Consider the following 10,230-nt stretch of genomic DNA (forward strand, 5'->3'; position numbering starts at 1 on the left):
AACATTTTATCTTTAGACTGAATATCTTTGCCTATGTGGTGAGTCTTTTGGAGAGAACATTATGTTGGGTCTTGTTTTTTAATCCAATCTGCCATTCTGTCTTATGGATGCGTTTAGGCAGTTTACATTCAATGCTATTATTGAGATGTGATTTTTTGTTACTTGTCATTTTGAGTTATTTCTGGATTTTAATTTGAATTTTTCTGCTTCAATTGATTATTCTTCTAGTGTAGTTCCTCCCTTTGTGGGTTTTCACTTTAGTTTTTCATTTGGTGTTCTTGAAATATTTTATTGAGTGTGTTTTTTTATTACAGGCTTTCTAGTTGCAAAATTCTTTTAACTTTTGCTTATCATGGAAGGCTTAGCTTAATTTTTCTGGGTTAGTATTCTTGCTTGGCCTAAATTTTCTTTCAGAGCTTGGTACATATTAGTCCATGACCTCCTAGTTTGATGGTCTGGGTTAATAAATCTGCAGATCTAGATTGGGTGCCCTATAAAATTACCTGTAATTTTTATCTGGTAGTACTTAAAATTCTATCCTTATTCTATATGTTAGCATTTTCATAGTAACATGCATTGCTGTGGTTCTGTGTAATTTTTTATATTTGGGGTCCCATATGCTTCCTGTATTTGATTTTCCATTTTATTCTTAAGGTCTGGGAAATTTTCAGATATTATTTCATTGAAAAAAACTGTCCATTCCTTTGGTTTGTATCTTCAAGCCTTCATAAGGTAATTTTTTTGAACTTTTTTTTTTTTTTCGGGTGTCAGTGTGAACAAAACACCTGAGAAAAACAACATAAAGGAGGAAAGGTTTATCTATTTTTTAAAATATTTTTTTAATTTTTATTTTTGTAGTTATAGATGGACACAATATCTTTATTTTGTTTACTTGTTTTTTTGTGGTGCTGAGGATCGAACGTAGTGCCTCACATGTATGAGGCAAATGTTCTGCCACTGAGCCACAACCACAGCCCAGGAAAGGTTTATTTTGATTTATGGTTTCAGAAATCTTCAGAGGTATCAGTCCATAGATGGCTGGACCTACATCTCTGGGCCAAAATGAGACAGAACATCATGGCCGTAAGACATGGCAGAGGAAAGCAGCTCAGGCCATAGAATAGGAATAAGAGAGAGAGAGAGTAAGGGGCTTTGCTCACCAAGGACAGAACATATACCCCAACATCATGCCCCCAGTGACCCACTTCCTCTATCCCCAACCTAACTTCCTTCAATTACAATCCAATTAATCTGTATCAGTGGATCAAGCGTTGATTAGGTTAAAACTCTCATCAATGAATCGTTTCATACCTGAACCTTATTACATATGAGTTTTGGGGAGACACTTTGTATCTGAAGTATAACAGGTTTCATCATTTTTTTTCTATTTTTCTGTCATCTATTTCATTGATTTCTGTTTAAATTCTTATTATTATTATAATTTTCTTCTTCTCCTCCTCCTCCTCCTCCTCCTCCTCCTCCTCCTCCTCCTCCTCCTCCTCCTCCTCCTCCTCCTCCTCCTCCTTCTTCTTCTTCTTCTTCTTCTTCTTCTTCTTCTTCTTCTTCAACATATTAGCTTAGTTAGCCCTTATTTTTCTAGTTTCCTAAATTAGATTCTTATGCTATTGAGATAAGTTTTAATATAGGAATTTATAACTATATATTTCCTTCTATGAACTTCTTCGATTGCACTTTCAAAATTATGTCATATATTTGCATTCTCATTAAATTTAAACCATTTCTCATTTCCTTTGACATTTTGTTGGTTGATCCATTGCTTATGTAGAGGTATGCTTTTTTAAATATTCACATATCTGTAATAGCAAATTTATTTATATTTTGATTACTTCCTTCATAGTGGACATAAACCTTGAGCGCTATTCCATTTGACTCAAAGTAATATCCTCCCTAGTTAAAATGACACAATTCTGAGGTCTTACTCTCAATTATTTAACATAACTAAAAGGAAATCTCAAATACATTTTGATTTTATCTAGGTAATCACAGCAAATTGGTGAATGGGATCAGAACATTACCTCAGTATCAGCTTTGATTATGAAGTGATATTTGAAGGGTGACTGAATATTTTACCATTCCCACTAGTGACACAATGGAAGGGATGAGACTGTACTACAGAGATATGGGGATGGGTTTACAGAATTTCTGGCATCTCATAGATGGATTTATCTTACCTCTTTCATCCCCTCAAAATTTTTAAAACTGTAATAAATTTAGACTATCCTCATTCTGTATAGATGGATCAAATGTCTTTATTTTCTTAAGCTACCATTTGAAAACCAAAGCCTTTTTAAGTTCTACACATTTCTTTGGCAAACATATCCCTTAGTGAGTAGTTGGATTGAAGTACAATCTTTTATAGTTGGAACTTGATTTAAAGCCTTGAATACAAATTGTTTGTGTCATCAGTCTTTCCACTAGCATATCAATTCATCATTCTAATGCTCTTTGTGATGTTAGAGGAAATGTGATTTCAGCAGTCTGTTTTCTGCTTCAGGTATATGTTTATCTAGAGCTGAATGGTACTTGTGAACCAGCCAACCAACTGTGTCCAAAATTATTTAAATTTATTCCTTCTACTGTTCCTGTTATTTATTTGTGGAAGCATAAGTAGTGGTTGCGGTGGGAGGCTTTTATTGCTGCAGATTTTGTCTTCATATATTAACTTTAAACACAGATATTGAGTGTCCTGGAATGTCAGAATGTTTTATGGTATATGATCCTATTAAAAATACCATATTTTGTGAACATAGAGGACGGCAGGAGTTATCATTCTTGTCATCTTATGTATAACTCCTTGGGAAAAGTAATCTGACTATCAGTGCAAGAAGAGTTGGTCTACCTTGTTGACATATTTCATTCTTGAATTCCTTTTTGCTCCCATCAGGCTGGCATGCCTTACTCTGGTGATAAACAAAACTGATATGTTTGCTAACAAGATGTTCCCTGGGCACACACCACTCTTTCAGAATAGAAAAGCACTAATAGAGTTTTATTCATTGACTGATTTATATATTTTGACCAGAAAGTTGCCAAATAACCACACACCCACATACAACCCCTTTATTTTGATCACATACTGCATTAAGTCAGATTGGTTGCTTTTTAGAAATGTCTTTGAAATTTAATAAATAAGTTTGTAGTAAGTTTGTAAGTTTTCAAAAAAGAAAATTCCATTATCAGTATTATCCGGCTGCAGAGTTGCCAGAAAAAATATTAGCCATTGGTCATGTAAGTCATTAAGCATACATATTTTAAAAATATTTAATTGTGTTATGGGATTGATTATAATACATTAGAATATCTATGGAGTTGTCACTTCATCCCAAACCAGATGGTTTAGAACCTATAGTACTATTCTTCATTTAATGAAGCACTGAGGTTAATAATTGCTGATCATTAGCTTGGACAGTTCCAGGACTCAGTTTGCTACTTCACTGTTCAAAGACAAAAGAATCTAAATGGAATGGATCTTTCACTATAAAACTTAGGCTCCATGGGTAATGATAAGGTGATTTACCCAAAATTTCCTGATTAATATGTGTTAAAGTAAAATCTAGTATCTTCCTAGTCAGTAAGTATTCTTTCTGATACATCACACTGTCATTTAGGTCTTGTTAAATACAATATATTATCTTGTAATTGTAAAAAGAAAAAAAAGGGAAATGACACACTTAAAACTAAGTTGAACTAGGGAATTATTATATCTTAGTTTCTTATGTAAAATGGGAATGATAGTACTCATCTCAAAGGGTTACTCAGTAGATAAAATTAGTCAACATATGTAAGTCAACTAAAACAGTCTGATACACAATATTATAAGTATTAGTTGTCATTGTTACAATTGATAATAAGTTAATAATTTTATTAGTATTATGATATAATACTATATCATAATACTAACAAATTATTAGAATGGTCATTGGCACCAACTGTATTTTCTGAGATAACATGAAAAAAGACCTTAAAACTTAAAGAAATAGATGCAAGGATGAAGAGCCCCCCACTTTTCTTGAGGGCTTCAAAGGTAGGTATATGGTTCTGCCTTGGCTTATTCTGAATTTATCTACCTAATATAATAAAATGTCTAATTTGATCTCATCCAAAAGTTGTGATAATGGAAAGAGGACTTGAAAAGTGTCTATTCTATTGACAAACTCTCCCTTGACATCAAAAATTTATTACATTAACAATATTGATAGGGCAGGAAGAAAAGGAATAAATAAAATTGACAGAATAAACTACTTACATGCATGTTTGACCACTTCCAAAGTTGCTGGGGTTTTTTCATAGAAATAATTGCTCACCTAAATTTCATTATTATCTATTCATATAAACACGTATCAGTTGACTTCTACAAATGTGTTCAATTTAACATCTGCTTATTAATACTATGTTCAAGGCATATTTTTAGACCCCATCGAGGCTACAAAGTACATATACAGTGTACTTAGGGAGACGTATAAATACTCTTCAGTATCATACAGTAGAATGTAATACATGCACAGGTACACCCTGTGGGAATATAAACAAAAAAATGATTCTTTCTGACTGGGGAGTATCTGGGAAGTCTTCACAAGTGTGAGAACATTTACAGATGGCCCTTGAAAGACATAATTTATTTTGATAAATAAAAATTTGTGTTAATGTAAGTTTTCAAATCCCTTTGAAAGTAATAAACCTATACTTTAAAGAATAGTTTTAGCAATTTTAAGCTTATTTTATTTTAAATTTAATAGATAATAATTGAACATATTTATGAGACTGAGTGGGATTATTCACTACATGTATAAAATAAGTAATTATCAAATCTGGGTAATTAGTACTTCCACCTTCTTAAACATCTATTATTTCTTTTTTTTAAGGAGCCTTTGGTCTCTGTTCTTCCAGTTTTTTTATAAAATATATAGTAAATTGTTGTAAACTGCCTATAATCACCCTACTGTGAACATTATAGAACATTAGAACATATTATACCTATGTAAATGTATTTTGGAACCCATGATCCAATCTCCATTTAATTCTCCTCCCATACTCTTCCTAACTTCAAGTGACCACTATTCTACTATTTCTATGAAATTGACTTTGTAAGCTTTCAAATGTGCATGAGAATATGTGGTACTTGTCTTTCTGTGCTGGTATTATTTCATTGAACATAAAGTTCCTCAGTTTTATGTATATTACAGGAAAAAACAGGATTTCTTTTGAGGATTCTGGGGCTCAAACCAGAGGCCTTGAGCATGCTAGGAAAATGTTCTACCTCTGAATTACACCTTAGATCCTAGTTCATTATATTTTATGGCTGAATTATATTAAATTGTGTATATATATACCACATTTTCTGATTTCAGTCATCCATTGATGGTTACATTCATTGATTCTATATATTTGCTATTGTGAATCATGCTATGACAAATATGGGACTGTAGATATCTCTTCAATATCTTGATACTCTTTCTGTTAGTATATACCCAGTAGTAGGATAATTATACCATAAGGTAGTTTCATTTTTGGTTTTTAAGGAACCTTTACAGTTTCCCATAATTGCTATACTAGTATACAATTCTATCAATTGTATATGTATTTCTCTCTTTTCTTTTGTTTCTTTTTTTCTTTTTTTTTTGTCTTTTTGGTGATAGCCATTCTAACTGGAGTGAGATGATATATCCTTGTGGTATTAATTTTTATTTTACTGATGATGGTGATATGCAACATATTTTCATATTCTTGGTGCCCATTTATAAGACTTCTTTTGAGAAATATCTCTCCAGGTCATTTGCCCATTTTAATTGGATTTTTTTCTGGTAAGTTTTTCTAGTTCCTTGTATATCTTAAATATTAATCCCTTATTGAATGAATTGTTTACAAATATTTCTCCCATTCCAAAGGTTGAAAGTTGTGTCTTCACTCTGTTGAGTATATCCTTTGATATATCGTTTGTATTATTTGCTTTATATAATCTCATTTGTCCATTTTTCATTTTGTTGCCTGTTTTTTGCAGTTATAGCAAAAGAGAAAATTCATTGCTTCAAAATGTTTTCCTGTATTTTGTTTTACTAGCCTCATAGTTTAAATTCTTACACTTAGGTCTTTTATCCATTTTGAGTTTATTTTTGTATATGGTAAAAAATACAGGTCTAGTGTGGTGAGCCGCTTCTGCTGTTTCTGCAGACTATGGTCGCCATTACAAGATGGCGCTGGCTCCGCTGTGGTCTGTGACAAACAACTCCTTATCTGGGAAAGTTGGCACATGATTTTTCACCACCCTGTGAGAAAGCTCCACGCGGCAGCTTTGCATTGGGGCTTGGGATGTTTTATTAAGGCTGGGAGGGGCATCCAAGAGGGAGAAGAAGAAATATCAAGGGCCTGAATAAACTGCTGAAAGAAGATTCCTGAGTTGCGTCTTCCTTGCGGGCAAGGGGTCACGACAAGTGGTGCCGAAACCCGGGAACCAGAACTTTCAGCAGTCAGGGGTGGTGCACCGGTTAGTCCCAGGTAAGTGGGATCCGCGATCAAAGCGGGGTTAGTCCCAGGTAAGTGGGATCCGCGACCAAAGCGGGGCAGCTCCTCTGTAAACACAGAGAGAGCCTTACATTTTATTGCAGCTGCACTGTGTACTTTCGCTTTTTTTTTTTTTGTGCTTCCTTTGTTGTTGTGTCATGGGTGCCGCATCTTCAAGTCCGCTTCTCCTGGCCCTAGATGGCCTGTTGCGTTCCAAGGGCCTGGAAGTGAAACATAGTACTTTACAGAGATTTTTACAGAAGATAGATATCGCTGCACCGTGGTTTGCATTTTCGGGCAGCCTTACTGTACCTAGTTGGGATAAATTAGGCAAAGATCTTGACTTTGCTTCTGAGCAGGGCATATTAGAGGGTGGGGTGATACCCCTTTGGAAAATGGTCCGTGGTTGCCTTACAGATGGCAGATGTCAGGAAGCACTTACTAAAGGACAGGAGGTTTTAGAGCAATTACATGAGGAAAAATCGGAGACGGCAGAAAGTGAAGTGACTCGGGAGGATGGGAGTGTGCGGAGCATGAGACAGGGGAGGAAACGGTTGTATCCAGATCTCAGTACGCTGCGTACACCCCCATGCGAAAGTGGGTCAAAGGAGGAGGAGGATGAGGAGGAAGAGCTCGGGAGGCTGTCTCGTCAGCTAGGGAGTTTAGCTATAGGAGAAGGGAACAAAGATAAACAAGGGCTCAAGAAAAGCGATCCCCCGGATCCACCGCCGTATGGTGGGGGCGTTTCGGGGAGAGCTTTCCATGCCCAAACATGGAGGGCTGTTCACGCTGAGATGGGTCTTGCTTATCCAGTTTTTCAGGATGACAACAGGGGAAGAGTCCATGAACCCTTAGATTTTAAAATTGTGAAGACCCTGGCGGAGTCTGTACGCACTTATGGGGTGGATGCCGCCTTCACGCTGACTCAGGTGGAGAGTCTGTCTAGATACTGTATGACTCCCTCTGATTGGGCTAGCCTTGTTCGGGCTTGTGTTTCCCCGGGTAAATATTTGGACTGGAGAGCATTTGTGCTAGAGGGCGCTATAGAGCAGGCCGCCCAAAACCATGCGGCGGGACACCCCCATTGGGACAAGGATATGCTCTTGGGGCAGGGTAGATTTGCAAATCAACAGACAGGATTTCCTCTTGAGGCATATGATCAAATTAACAACATTTGCATTCGGGCATGGAAGTCGCTTCCAAATAGAGGAGAGGTGTCTGGTAATTTGACCAAGATTCTACAAGGCCCTACAGAACCCTTTTCAGATTTTGTAGCAAGGATGGTGGATGCCGCTGGAAAGATTTTTGGGGATCCTGATAGAGCCATGCCCCTTATCAAGCAATTGGTCTTTGAGCAATGCACCAAGGAATGTAAAGCGGCAATCACTCCTTATAAAAATAAGGGCATAGAAGCATGGATGAAAGTGTGTAGAGAGATTGGAGGACCTTTAACTAATGCAGGTCTTGCAGCTGCTGTCCTTCGGATGGCAAAAGGGGGCAGTCCTGGTGCCAGAATATGCTTCCATTGTGGTCAGCCCAGTCATTTCAGATGTGAATGTCCTAAAAAAGATAATTTTACTGGACCCCCTCACGGTGGCCCTTCCAATGGCCTTCGTCAACCGGGGCTATGTCCAAAATGTAAAAAGGGGAAACATTGGGCAAAAGAGTGTAGATCAGTGAAGGACATCCATGGACAGCCTATTTCAGCTGGGCCAAAAAACGGCCGAAGGGGCCCCCGACCCCAGGGCCCACAAATATATGGGGCAGTGGAGAATGTCACACCCAAACCCGAGACATGGCCATCTCTACGCCATCCCATGAGACGCGGAGAGCCACTACAGGTGCCGTGGGATTGGACCTCTGTTCCACCTCCAGACTCGTATTAACACCTAAGATGGGAGTCCAATTGGTGGAAACTGAGTTCAAAGGGCCTTTACCGCCTGGCACTGTAGGTTTGCTAATTGGACGTGCATCCTCTACCTTACAAGGTCTTCATGTCTTTCCTGGAGTCATTAGCCCTGATACTGTAGGGGCAGTAAAGGTTATGGTGGAGGCTCCAAGGGGCATTGTATCTATTTCCCCAGGAGACCGGATTGCCCAATTGCTAATTCTACCCAGTCTGCATACCCGCTTTCCTGCTGATTCCTTTTCAAGGACAAGTGATGAGATTGGAGTCACTGGAGGGAATTCTGTTTATTTGTCCTTAGATATGAATGACCGTCCTACTTTAAACTTAACCATAGAAGGCAAATCAATTTTGGGATTACTAGATACTGGAGCAGATCGTAGTATAATTGCACAAAAGGACTGGTCAAAGGGGTGGCCGGTGCAGCTCTCAGATCAATCACTAAGAGGTTTGGGATATGCCCAAGCCCCTCAAATCAGCTGTAGACATCTATCTTGGAAGGACCCAGAAGGACACAATGGCACTTTTCAGCCTTATGTACTTGATTTACCTATCTCTTTATGGGGTCGTGATCTGATGAAAGACATGGGGTTCACTCTTAGTAATGACTATTCCCCGGTGTCTCAACAGATTATGCAAAATATGGGGTATAGGCCATATTTAGTATAGGGTACAATAAGAGAAGAAGGTGATTGTCCGAAAAATTGAATGCTTTGGTGAATCCCTTTAAGTGCTAACGCTGCAACAGCATCAGGATAGTATTCTAAAGATTTTCCTGGGGATATATGTGGGTGGATCCATAGTAAAGGCCCATCTTGCCACAGTACTCCAGTACTCCTTTCTCACAGGGTGGTGAAAAATCATGTGCCAACTTTCCCAGATAAGAAGTTGTTTGTCACAGACCACAGCGGAGCCAGCGTCATCTTGTAATGGCGACCATAGTCTGCAGAAACGGCAGAAGTTAAAGGTCCTGCATTAGTTAAAGGTCCTCCAATCTCTCTACACACTTTCATCCATGCTCCATGTAGGAAAACATCTACAGGGGCATAGGCATCCTGTGCAAGGTCATCAAAAGCTTAACAGATTTGGTCTGGGTTTTTCCTAGGGGCCACTGGGGCTCAAATACCCATAACATGGCTCACCGAGGAGCCTGTTTGGGTGCCTCAGTGGCCTCTTCCCTCGGTTAAATTGGCAGCAGCCCATAATTTAATCAAAGAACAACTGGACTTGGGTCACATCCAACCTTCTACTTCTCCATGGAATACTCCCATATTTGTTATTAGGAAAAAATCAGGAAAGTGGCGCCTACTGCATGATTTACGAGCAGTTAATGCTCAAATGCAACTTATGGGGCCCATTCAAAGAGGGCTGCCTCTGCTCTCCTCTATTCCTCAGGGCTGGCATATTATTGCTATTGACATTAAAGACTGTTTCTTTTCTATTCCTTTGCATCCTAAAGACTCACAACGTTTTGCTTTCACTCTTCCCTCGTGTAACCACGAGGAACCAGATCTTAGGTTTGAGTGGGTGGTGTTGCCGCAGGGAATGGCTAATAGTCCCACAATGTGCCAGATGTATGTGGGGAAGGCACTCGCACCTCTCAGACATAAATATTCCTCCATCAAGATCATTCATTATATGGATGATGTGTTATTGGCCGCTAAGTTAGAACAGACAGTTAATGAGGCCTATAAAGACTTAGTAAAGCTGTTAGCTCAATATGGGCTACATATCGCACCTGAAAAGGTTCAAACGGGGAATTCTATTGAGTATTTGGGAGCAATAATTGGGTATGACAAATTGAA

This window comes from Marmota monax, unplaced genomic scaffold, assembly GCF_021218885.2.
Source record: "Marmota monax isolate L192 unplaced genomic scaffold, Marmota_monax_Labrador192_F-V1.1 WCK01_AAM20220418_F8-fsc00134, whole genome shotgun sequence".
NCBI lineage: Eukaryota > Metazoa > Chordata > Mammalia > Rodentia > Sciuridae > Marmota > Marmota monax.